The sequence below is a fragment of the Thamnophis elegans genome, chromosome 4 (assembly GCF_009769535.1).
Source record: "Thamnophis elegans isolate rThaEle1 chromosome 4, rThaEle1.pri, whole genome shotgun sequence".
Lineage (NCBI taxonomy): Eukaryota > Metazoa > Chordata > Lepidosauria > Squamata > Colubridae > Thamnophis > Thamnophis elegans.
This window is the reverse complement of record NC_045544.1, coordinates 119209472-119219177: the sequence shown is the minus strand read 5'-3', so window position 1 is coordinate 119219177 and position 9706 is coordinate 119209472.

The window sequence follows — 9706 nt, the reverse complement described above, 5'->3', positions numbered from 1 at the left end:
GTCCCTTCACCTCTGAGCATTAGGCTAGACCAGTGGTAGTCAACCTGGTCCCTACCGCCCACTAGTGGGCGTTCCAGCTTTCATGGTGGGCGGTAGGGGTTTTGTCCAATACTGAAGCACTTTCCTTTTTTTTAAAATTTAATTGACTTTTTAAAAAAATTTCATAGCATTATTTAAACATTTTCATTAGGTTTTCATGAAATCACCATTACTGTGGAACCGGTGGGCGGTTAGAAAATTTTACTACTAACAGAGATACAAAAGTGGGTGGTAGGTATAAAAAGGTTGACTACCCCTGGGCTAGACTAGAGCATTGGAAGAGTTTATCCAGTAATGGTTTTGGAATTGCAATATGTTATATTTTGGGCTTGGTTTATGCTATTACTACAGTTTGTGTGTTTTATTATTTTTTGTTTGTTTGTTTATTTGCCTATGTTTTTAACCCTAAGTAAGGTTAGGCTGGTGTCACTGTTTGTGAATTAGACCACCATATAAATAATATGAACAAATAAATATCTCATAATAGTTAAGTTAATTCTGATATGGTCTAAATAAAGGAAGACCTGGAAGAGTGAACAAACAGATGGATTGCTTCTGAATAATGAACTTCATGCAGGTTATCAAACCTGAACAAACTTTTCCTAAACTGATTAACTTGGTTCAGTGTTTTTCAACCTTGGCAGTTTGAAATTGTGTGGATTTCATCTCCCAGAAATCCCCAGAACCACTGACGTAGGCGTTTAAGCTAATATCCATCTAGATGACAAAGAGACATCATTCTCTAAAACATTACTATACAAACTGCACCATCAAAGTACATGGAACTTCCATTTTAGTTGTGGAATTAAACAGGCAAAATTGACAAAGCTCTTCCTTTAATAACTTATATTTCAAAGGAGAATGTGGAAGGAGTGGTATTAAACTGAACATGGCTTAGATTAAAGACTATGAAGACAACAATCCAAAATGTATTTCACTGTGGAAGCCTTCAGATCTTGCAAATTTTCTCCCAGCGTCACAGGAATTCTGAAATAATCTTGTTCTTCTAGGAAATTTCAAAAGATGACAGAATCTGACCATGACAACCTGTTTAGAATTCATATCTGGACCTCCAGAAATAAGTGCATAGAGACCCAAGCAGGCTTGACTTCAAATACGTTTTGGATGCATTTGGCCATCATGCAATTTTCCTCTAAATGTGCCAAGTATGACAGATTGTATTGAGATACATCCAATAAATGACTCACCATAATTAGACCAGGATTCATTTAGTTAAAACCTGCTTTGCATCCTCCATCCTTAACTTTGAAGAGGGCTATATTTTTATTAACAGTGGGGGGTATGGTAGCTAAGCAATATTTTGACGATACGCAAGATATTGCCAAAGAGCACGAATATACAGGGTCCTCCTTATTAAGGAAGGAAAAGATCTGGAAATGTCATTCAACACCTTCTGCACTCCAAGAGGTTGAAGACGTCAACCCTCCATGCTGGCAGGGGAGCTCTGGGAGTTGAAGTCCACCCATTTTAAAGTCGCCAAGTTTGAAAAATAGTCCCTTAGATTGGTGGTGCTTTCAAACAGCATTTTGACTGTACAGATTTTTTTTTAAAGGAAAAACTGGCTTCCCACAGATGTGCCACAACTTAGACAGATTGTCTACAAGTAAGGAATGCAGTGGCATTTTACCTTATATTGTATTAGATGTTAGAAACTTGTAGTCCTAGGGCTATAGGTGATTTATAACCTCTCCCTCTGCTTTTATTGCTACTCCCAGAATCCCTGTAGCCCTAATGCCAAATATTGGAGACAAAATAATATTTGGAGATTATTGTGGTTGGTTACAAAGCCAGATGTTTAAACTAGACTCTGCTTTTTTATCCACCTATAGTGTCTTTTTTGTCCACCTACCTTCCAATAGGCTTGGAACAAGCAGATGTTGTTTAATAGTATTAAAGATATCATTCAAGATGTAAACTGTTCCTGGTGGTGAATTATTGTCATGGTTGGTTGCACAGTCAGCCAGATGTTTACACTAGATATGATTTTTTATCCACTGCAATAGATATTGTTTGATAGTGTTAAAAGTATCACAGGATGTAAGTTGTTCTAGGTAAAGCTGCACTTTGCAATTGACTGATGGTGATTTTATCAATGCTGATGCTGTTCAAGTGGTCTTCCAGATGTTTTGGGATTGTACCCAAAGCACTGATTACAATTTGTACCATCTTTGATTTCTTTTGCCACAGTTATTTTACTTGTAGCACTTGCTGGTCTTTGTGTTTTTGTCATTTTCTCCAGTTCTTTCTATTCTATTCTGTTGCCTCCAAGTTCCACATCCACAATCCAGGCTTGTTTTTCTTATGAACACTTGTTAAGTCTGGGGTGTTATGTGGCAGGCATTTGTCTGTTTGAATTCAAAAGTCCCAGAGCATGTTAAAGTCTTCATTTTCTATTACTCTGTCTATTTTGTGATCCCATCAGTTTTTACTTGCAATAATATAATTATTGCCACAGATTAGACGCATAGTTTTGTGTTATGTTTCCGCAGAGCACATAATACTTCTGTTATGGCTTCCCTGATGAATCTGTTTTAAAGGAAACTCACATACATGCATACAAATATCCCCAAAGTAAAGTTTCCTTTGCCTTGAGCTCAGTTCCTGGGAACTTTGTGAAGTTGTTGTTTCTTTTGCCATGGTAAAGAGATCATTTATCCCTACCTCCTCTAGAATGGTAGGAATGCAGTGGCTCAATGGCTAAGACACTGAGCTTGTAGATCAGAAAGGTTGGCAGTTTGGTGGTTTGAATTCCTAGTGCTGCGTAAGGGAGTGAGCTCCTGTTACTTGCCCCAGCTTCTGCCAACCTAGCCGTTCAAAAGCATGTAAAAATGCAAGTAGAAAAATAGAAACCATCTTTGGTGGGAAGGTAACAGTGTTCCGTGCACCTTTGGTATTTAGTCATGCCAGCCACATGATCACGGAGACGTCTTCAGACAGCGCTGGCTCTTCAGCTTTGAAACAGAGATGAGCACCGCCCCCTAGAGTCGGGAATGACTAGCATATGTGTAAGAGGGGAACCTTTACCTTTACGTTACCTCTCTCTCTCTCTCTCTCTCTCTCTCTCTCTCTTTCCCGCCCTCCCTCCCTCCCTCCCTCCCTCTAGCCTACAGCATTGAGATTTACTGGTGCTCTTCCACCCAAGTGGCTGCTCTCCTTTGCTTCCAAACCCAGGAATCATCCTTTGTTTATAGATGGTCTAGTTTTATCTATTTTGTATCATTTTCCCAGACACTGCAGCTCTCGCATTCCAATTAACAGCTGTTTTCAACTATCACACTTACCATGCAGTAAACATCAGCATTGCCTTACATCTCATTCAGAAGTATAATTGTTGCAGTTCACTTCCATCAGCTGGAGGCAGGGATCTTTAACCCACCTCGAGACCTCTGCTGAGCTCAGTGGTGGTTGCAAATATTTTTACTATCGGTTCAGGCATGCTCCTGCATGCGCCCAACACTTCTGAGCATGCACAGAAGCATCCGGGTGGTTGGGCGGAACCTCCCATTGCTGTTTCTACCAATTCGGCTGAAACAGGAGCAACCCACCATTGGCTGAGCTTCAGAAAACCTTGTTTGGCTAAAGTCCAAGCCTTTTTTGCAAGCCATTCTCTAATCACAAAACACAGGCATTTTCCCCAGCTTTAAAAACGAACAGAGAAATTCTTAGAAGCGAATTGCACCAAATTCTCCCTGTTCCACTGAAACAGCAGCATGTATCTTAGTAGGCTGAAGTCAAGAGATTACGAGAGAACAGGGAAATATGTCATGGGGGGATAACACTTCTCAGTCTACCTTAGGTCCTTTCTGGAACTCTGAGAGACATGAAATAAACGTTTAATTTTGGGTTTAATGAGAAGTAGGCCTATGTCAATATAATTGCTTTCACGGCTGTACTTGTTCCCAGAAGTCACGGCCTAATATGCCAAGAGTCTGCAGTCTTGGAATGACATTTTAATTGATTTTCTTTATTGCCTTGTATGAAAACAAACGCGCCACTTGATAAATTCAAATATTGAACTATACGTTGGATGGGCCTGTTTTTAAAACCTCCTTAGCTACCAACTATCACATTTGGGGGCAAAGGACTTTCAAAGACTGTCTCAGGGTGTAATTACTTTTGTCTGCATATCCTGGCAATTAAGGCTATTCTTGTTCAGCAAGAGATGGAGAATAAAAAAACCATCTCTATCCAATTTCGCCATGGCAAGCAAAACATCATGCTCCTTATTTCTTTTTTTCTGCAATAAAGAATAAACAATGGCCTCTTACAAAAGAACTTTAAACCACCACTACCCCCATAAATTTAAAGTTTCCCTACAGGATTCTTTTTTTGCAATGGGATTGAAAGCTAATACCAATATGACAAACTCAGACAGCAAATACACAGACCTACATACAGTAAATGGAATATTTGTCTCTAAGGAAGACTTCCTACATCTTGTCTTAAATGTAAAAAAGATGTTAGATGTAGAAAAGATGTGGAGACTCTAGAAAGAGTGCAGAGAAGAGCAACAAAGATGATTAGGGGAGTGGAGGCTAAAGCATATGAAGAACGGTTGCAGGAACTGGGTATGTCTAGTTTGATGAAAAGAAGGACTAGGGGAGACATGATAGCAGTGTTCCAATATCTCAGGGGTTGCCTCAAAGAAGAGGGAGTCAAACCATTCTCCAAAGCACCTGAGGGCAGGACAAGAAGCAAAGTGTGGAAATTAATCAAGGAGAGAAGCAACCTAGAACTAGGGGGAAATTTCCTGACAGAACAATTAACCAGTGGAACAACTTGCCTCCAGAAGTTGTGAATGCTCCAACACTAGACGTTTTTAAGATGTTGGATAACCATTTGTCTGAAGTGGTGTAGGTTTCCTGTCTAAGCAAGGGGTTGGACAAGAAGACCTCCAAGGCCCCTTCCAACTCTGTTATTCTATTCTATTCTAAATCCAAATTTCAGAGATTTATTCTTCAAATACCTCACTGCATTCTGAACGTGGTGTTTTGTTGTGAAGCTGGCCTTTTTAAAACCAAAACCTCTGCTTCAATTTAGATTTTCTTGTATTGGCTTAGGCTCTCTTTTTCCCCCCACTTGGCTTAGCTCCTTTAATTATGATAGACAGCTTTTAGTCTTCCTGATGCTAGGCAACCCTTATTGAATTGCAATCTTAATGGCGTTACCTGGGCAGCACTCACTCTGATGGGTTATGAATGTGTCCTAGCTGATCTCAAACAAAGGGCCATCGATTTAGAAGTGCAGTCAAGATTGATCAGTTCTAGCTTAGATATGTCTTTTTGAGCCACTCTGCACATTTTCTCCAATCAGCAAAATACTTAAGCTACAACGTTTATGAAAACGTTTCTTTTCTATCTAATCTTTTTTGGACGTGGCAACTCTTCTTAAATTCAGGGCCATCTTTCTTTGTGGTGAAAGTGATATTTATTGCCTGCTCTTCTCCAAATAACCATTTTTCCTCCATTTTTCACTGCTGCTTGAAGATTGAATTGGTAAGATGGTTTTGGTAATAGTTAACTGTTTTTTCCCCCAGTGGCCATTGCTTTACACTCGTATACTGAACTTCATTGCTAAATTTGGCTGCCCATTGACCTAGTTTGAAGACAGATGTCTTTTTGGAGCTTCTCAGACTGCTGGAGTTTTCCCCAGCTGTAATAATTTAGTTTTAAGTAGCAAACTCAGCCATGTTACTTGCTTAACCCAAGTTCCAATTTATTTTTAAATGCATCACATCTGTATTCCCAGTAGTTTGCAGATTTCAGCTACTCAAATTATCAGCAGCGGGCACCTTATTTTTCAATAAAGGAGGATATTTGTAGCTCAGGGTTGAAATGAGGGGTTGTTGGTGCTATTTGAGCTTGGAGGGGTTTTTTTTTGCAAATGTTTCATTACCCAGGGCACTTGTGATATTACCTAATTTGGGTAATGAAACGTCTGCATGGAAAACAACCAAGCTCAGAGCACCAAGCACCCCTCACCTTATATTTCATATTGAAACAAGAAAAGTCTGAGTAAATAGAATAGAATAACAGAGTTGGAAGGGACCTTGGAGGTTTTCTAGTCCAACCCACTGTTTAGGCATGAAACCCTACACCACTTCAGACAAAATCCAACAACTTCTTTAAAAACTTCCAGTGTTGGAGCATTTACAATTTCTGGAGGCAAGTTGTTCCACTGATTAACTGTTCTAACTGTCAGGAAATTTCTCCTTAGTTCTAAGTTGCTACCCTCCTTGATTAGTTTCCACCCATTGCTTCTTGTCCTGCCTTCAGGTGCCTTGGAGAATAGTTTGACTCCCTGTTCTTTGTTGCAACCCCTGAGGTATCAGAACACTGTCTCCCCAAGTCCTTCTCATTAAACTAGACATACCCATTTCCTGCAACCATTCTTCATAGGTTTTTGAGTACTTTTAGAATATATAGAAAAGTTAAAAACTAAGTTAATGAGATATTTGAATATAGTTTGAATATAATTTGAATATAGTACAAGACTATATTCTTAGGGCACAAATCCATCAGCTATCTCTCTTTATTGGTTTCTTATTACAAGTAGCTCTTGCTTAGTGACAAAAATATGGACATTAAGCAAAGTGCTAGCAGTCACAAATTGAAACAACTTTGCTTATATTCTTGTTTCAGCTTTCATTTGCTTTACTGGCCATGAAGGTCACAAATGTAAAGATTGGTCACAAAATTACTTTTTGTGCAACTATGAATGGACACTATATGAGACAGTTGCTAATTGAGGACTACCTGTACTATCTTTCTGGATTATTTTTCATTTCCCAATCCAGCTCCAAGATTTCCCTCTAGTTCCCCACCCAACCACTCCTCAGAAAGGTTGTTCACTTCTGCGATAAAGCAAAAAAATATTATATAAGTAACTAGTTCTCCTTTAAAAAAAAAGATAAAGGTTCCCCTTGCACATATGTGCTAGTTGTTCCCGACTCCGGGGGGTGCTGCTCATCTCAGAGCCAAGATGGCGCAGTGGTTAAATGCAGCACTGCAGGCTACTTCAGCTGACTGCAGTTCTGCAGTTCGGCTGTTCAAATCTCACCGGCTCATGGTTGACTCAGCCTTCCATCCTTCCGAGGTGGGTAAAATGAGGACCCGGATTGTTGTTGGGGGCGATATGCTGACTCTGTAAACCGCTTAGAGAGAGCTGAAAGCCCTATGAAGCGGTATATAAGTCTAACTGCTATTGCTATTGCTATCTCTGTTTCAAAGCCGAAGAGCCAGCGCTGTCTGAAGACGTCTCTGTGGTCATGTGGCCGGCATCACTAAACACCGAAGGCACACGGAGCGCTGTTACCTTTCCACCAAAGATGGTTCCAATTTTTCTACTTGCATTTTTTACGTGCTTTCGAACTGCTAGGTTGGCAGAAGCTGGGACAAGTCATGGGAGCTCACTCCATTATGCTGCATTAGGGATTCGAACCCGCTGAACGGCGGACTTTTCTGATCAACAAGCTCAGTGTCTTAGCCATATTTGATTTTAATCTGAACAGTACAGTACAGGAAACCTGCTGGATGACAAATAAACCAAAATCTTTGTGTTATCAAAAGCCTCCCTCATCAACTAGTACATTTAAAATCCTCATTCCAAACAGTTTGTGAATATTTAACTGCCATGAATATTTTATATTCAAAAGGGGAGAGAGCATTGAATAAAAATCAGCTGAAGGAACACTATCATTTCATTAGAGTTGGGCTTTCCAGAATTCTGTCTGGGTCGTGACAAAGTCAATGGTGGGCTGCCCTTTTTTCTTTTTAGATTTTTTTGTCCAGCTTTATTATTTTTACAAATCACTCAAGATGGGGAAGATACTGAATACTCCTCCTTCCTTCTGTTTTCCCCATAACAACAACATTCCAAAGTGAGTGACTGATCCAAAGTCATCCAGCCAGTTTGACAGAACTGCTTGTATTCAAAGATAACGCACAGCCAGGTAATAACCTGTTTTTATGGTTTTGCTGAAAACCCACAAAACAGATACAACTGAATTGACCTGTTTTATGGCTTTGCACAAAACAGGTAGTCCTTGCTTAGTGACTGCCTTGTACAGCAACCATTTGCAATAGCGATGAAAAAGTAACTCTGCAGTTTTGTGAAGCAAAGGAAAGCTGAAGATTGTAAAATTGTGTTTCACTTAGCAAACCCTTCACCTCATGACCAAGCCTCTGGTCCCATTTGTGGTCGCTAAATGAGGATCACATTTACACTGACTCCAAACTAACCAAACAAGGCAGCTAGCTTCACACATCACAATAAGCTAAGGCTAAGTGCTATGGTGCACACTCCCCTATGCACAATTGTTGATTTACCAGAACCTCTGTGGTTATTACAAGAAATAAAATATTGGGAGAGACAGATGAATAGGATTTGAACCTGACATAAAATGCATCTCTGCAGAGAAGGGTGAAAAACAAGGAAGCTATCAGACCAAGTCTGGACAACAACTAGCAGAGAAAAGAGGTCACAAGGAAACAATCCACCAAGCTCAAACCAGGACCAAAGGACAACCAGAGAAAAGAAAGTTAAGAGTTAATTTCCAGTACAGGGAGTAAAGTTAGACTGGGCAATTTAACAGGTGAGCGAAAGGTTGATGTGGAAAGGAAAGTGTGACAGAGGTTGCGGGCAAAGAGTAAAACAACCACCTTTGATAAAGACTCCCAATTCATGCATGCAATTATCTACAAAGCACTCTGATCTTCTCTAGTCCCTGTACGGCCATCATACAACAGTGAGTATAAGTAGGTGTATGTGTAATATTTAAGCAACAGTAATTAAGCTTGGGTAGGATACTAGAGATTCCCCACCAGCTGTGTGTTCCATGAACTTTTTTTTTTAACTGCATATGATCCCTGAACTCTTGTATGTATCTCGGTGATGGGATTCAAATAATGAAACAACCGGTTCTCTGACCTAATGACCAGCTGGGTAGATGTGGCTCGGTGGTCATGTGACTGGGTGGGCGTGGCCAACTCAATGTCACTCACATTGATGGGCACTTCGCCTTAGCTGTTACAATGTAATAAGGGTTAACAGAGGAGGCAGTTTCTGTAAGCAGGGCAATAAAAATTAAGCTAGAAACAACACCAGAATGTTTCCTTCCTGCCTTCCTTACAGGATTAGCCCTGTAAAGTGGAAAAAAACAAAATGGGATTTCTTCCAACAACCGGTTCTCCCGAATAGGTGCAAACTGGCTGAATCCCACCACTGATGTATCTCCATGAAATGTCTGTGAGCCTAATAAATCATATTTCACCTCTGCCCACCCCCTGCCCTGGCTATGACTCAGCCGCACATATCTGCTTCCTGGATTAGGTGGAAAACAAGGATAGTGGAAGCCACCCATGGCTGAGAGCAATGTCAGGAAGAGCAAGAAATGAACTTTACACAGAAACGTGTAACCAGGTCATTTTCTTGCAAGAGAAAAGAAACAGAGCACGAGACAAACTAAGTTGGTTGTGACTGCTGCCTGTGAAGGGAGAGGTTCCTCCCCCCACCAAGCTCAGATACTTGGTTTTGCTTCCTTATTGGCTTCCCTGAAGGGGAAATAGGGAGGCGGTGGCTCAGGGGCTAAGATGCTGAGCTTGTCAATCAGAAAGGTTGGCAGTTCAGCGGTTCGAATCCCTAGCGC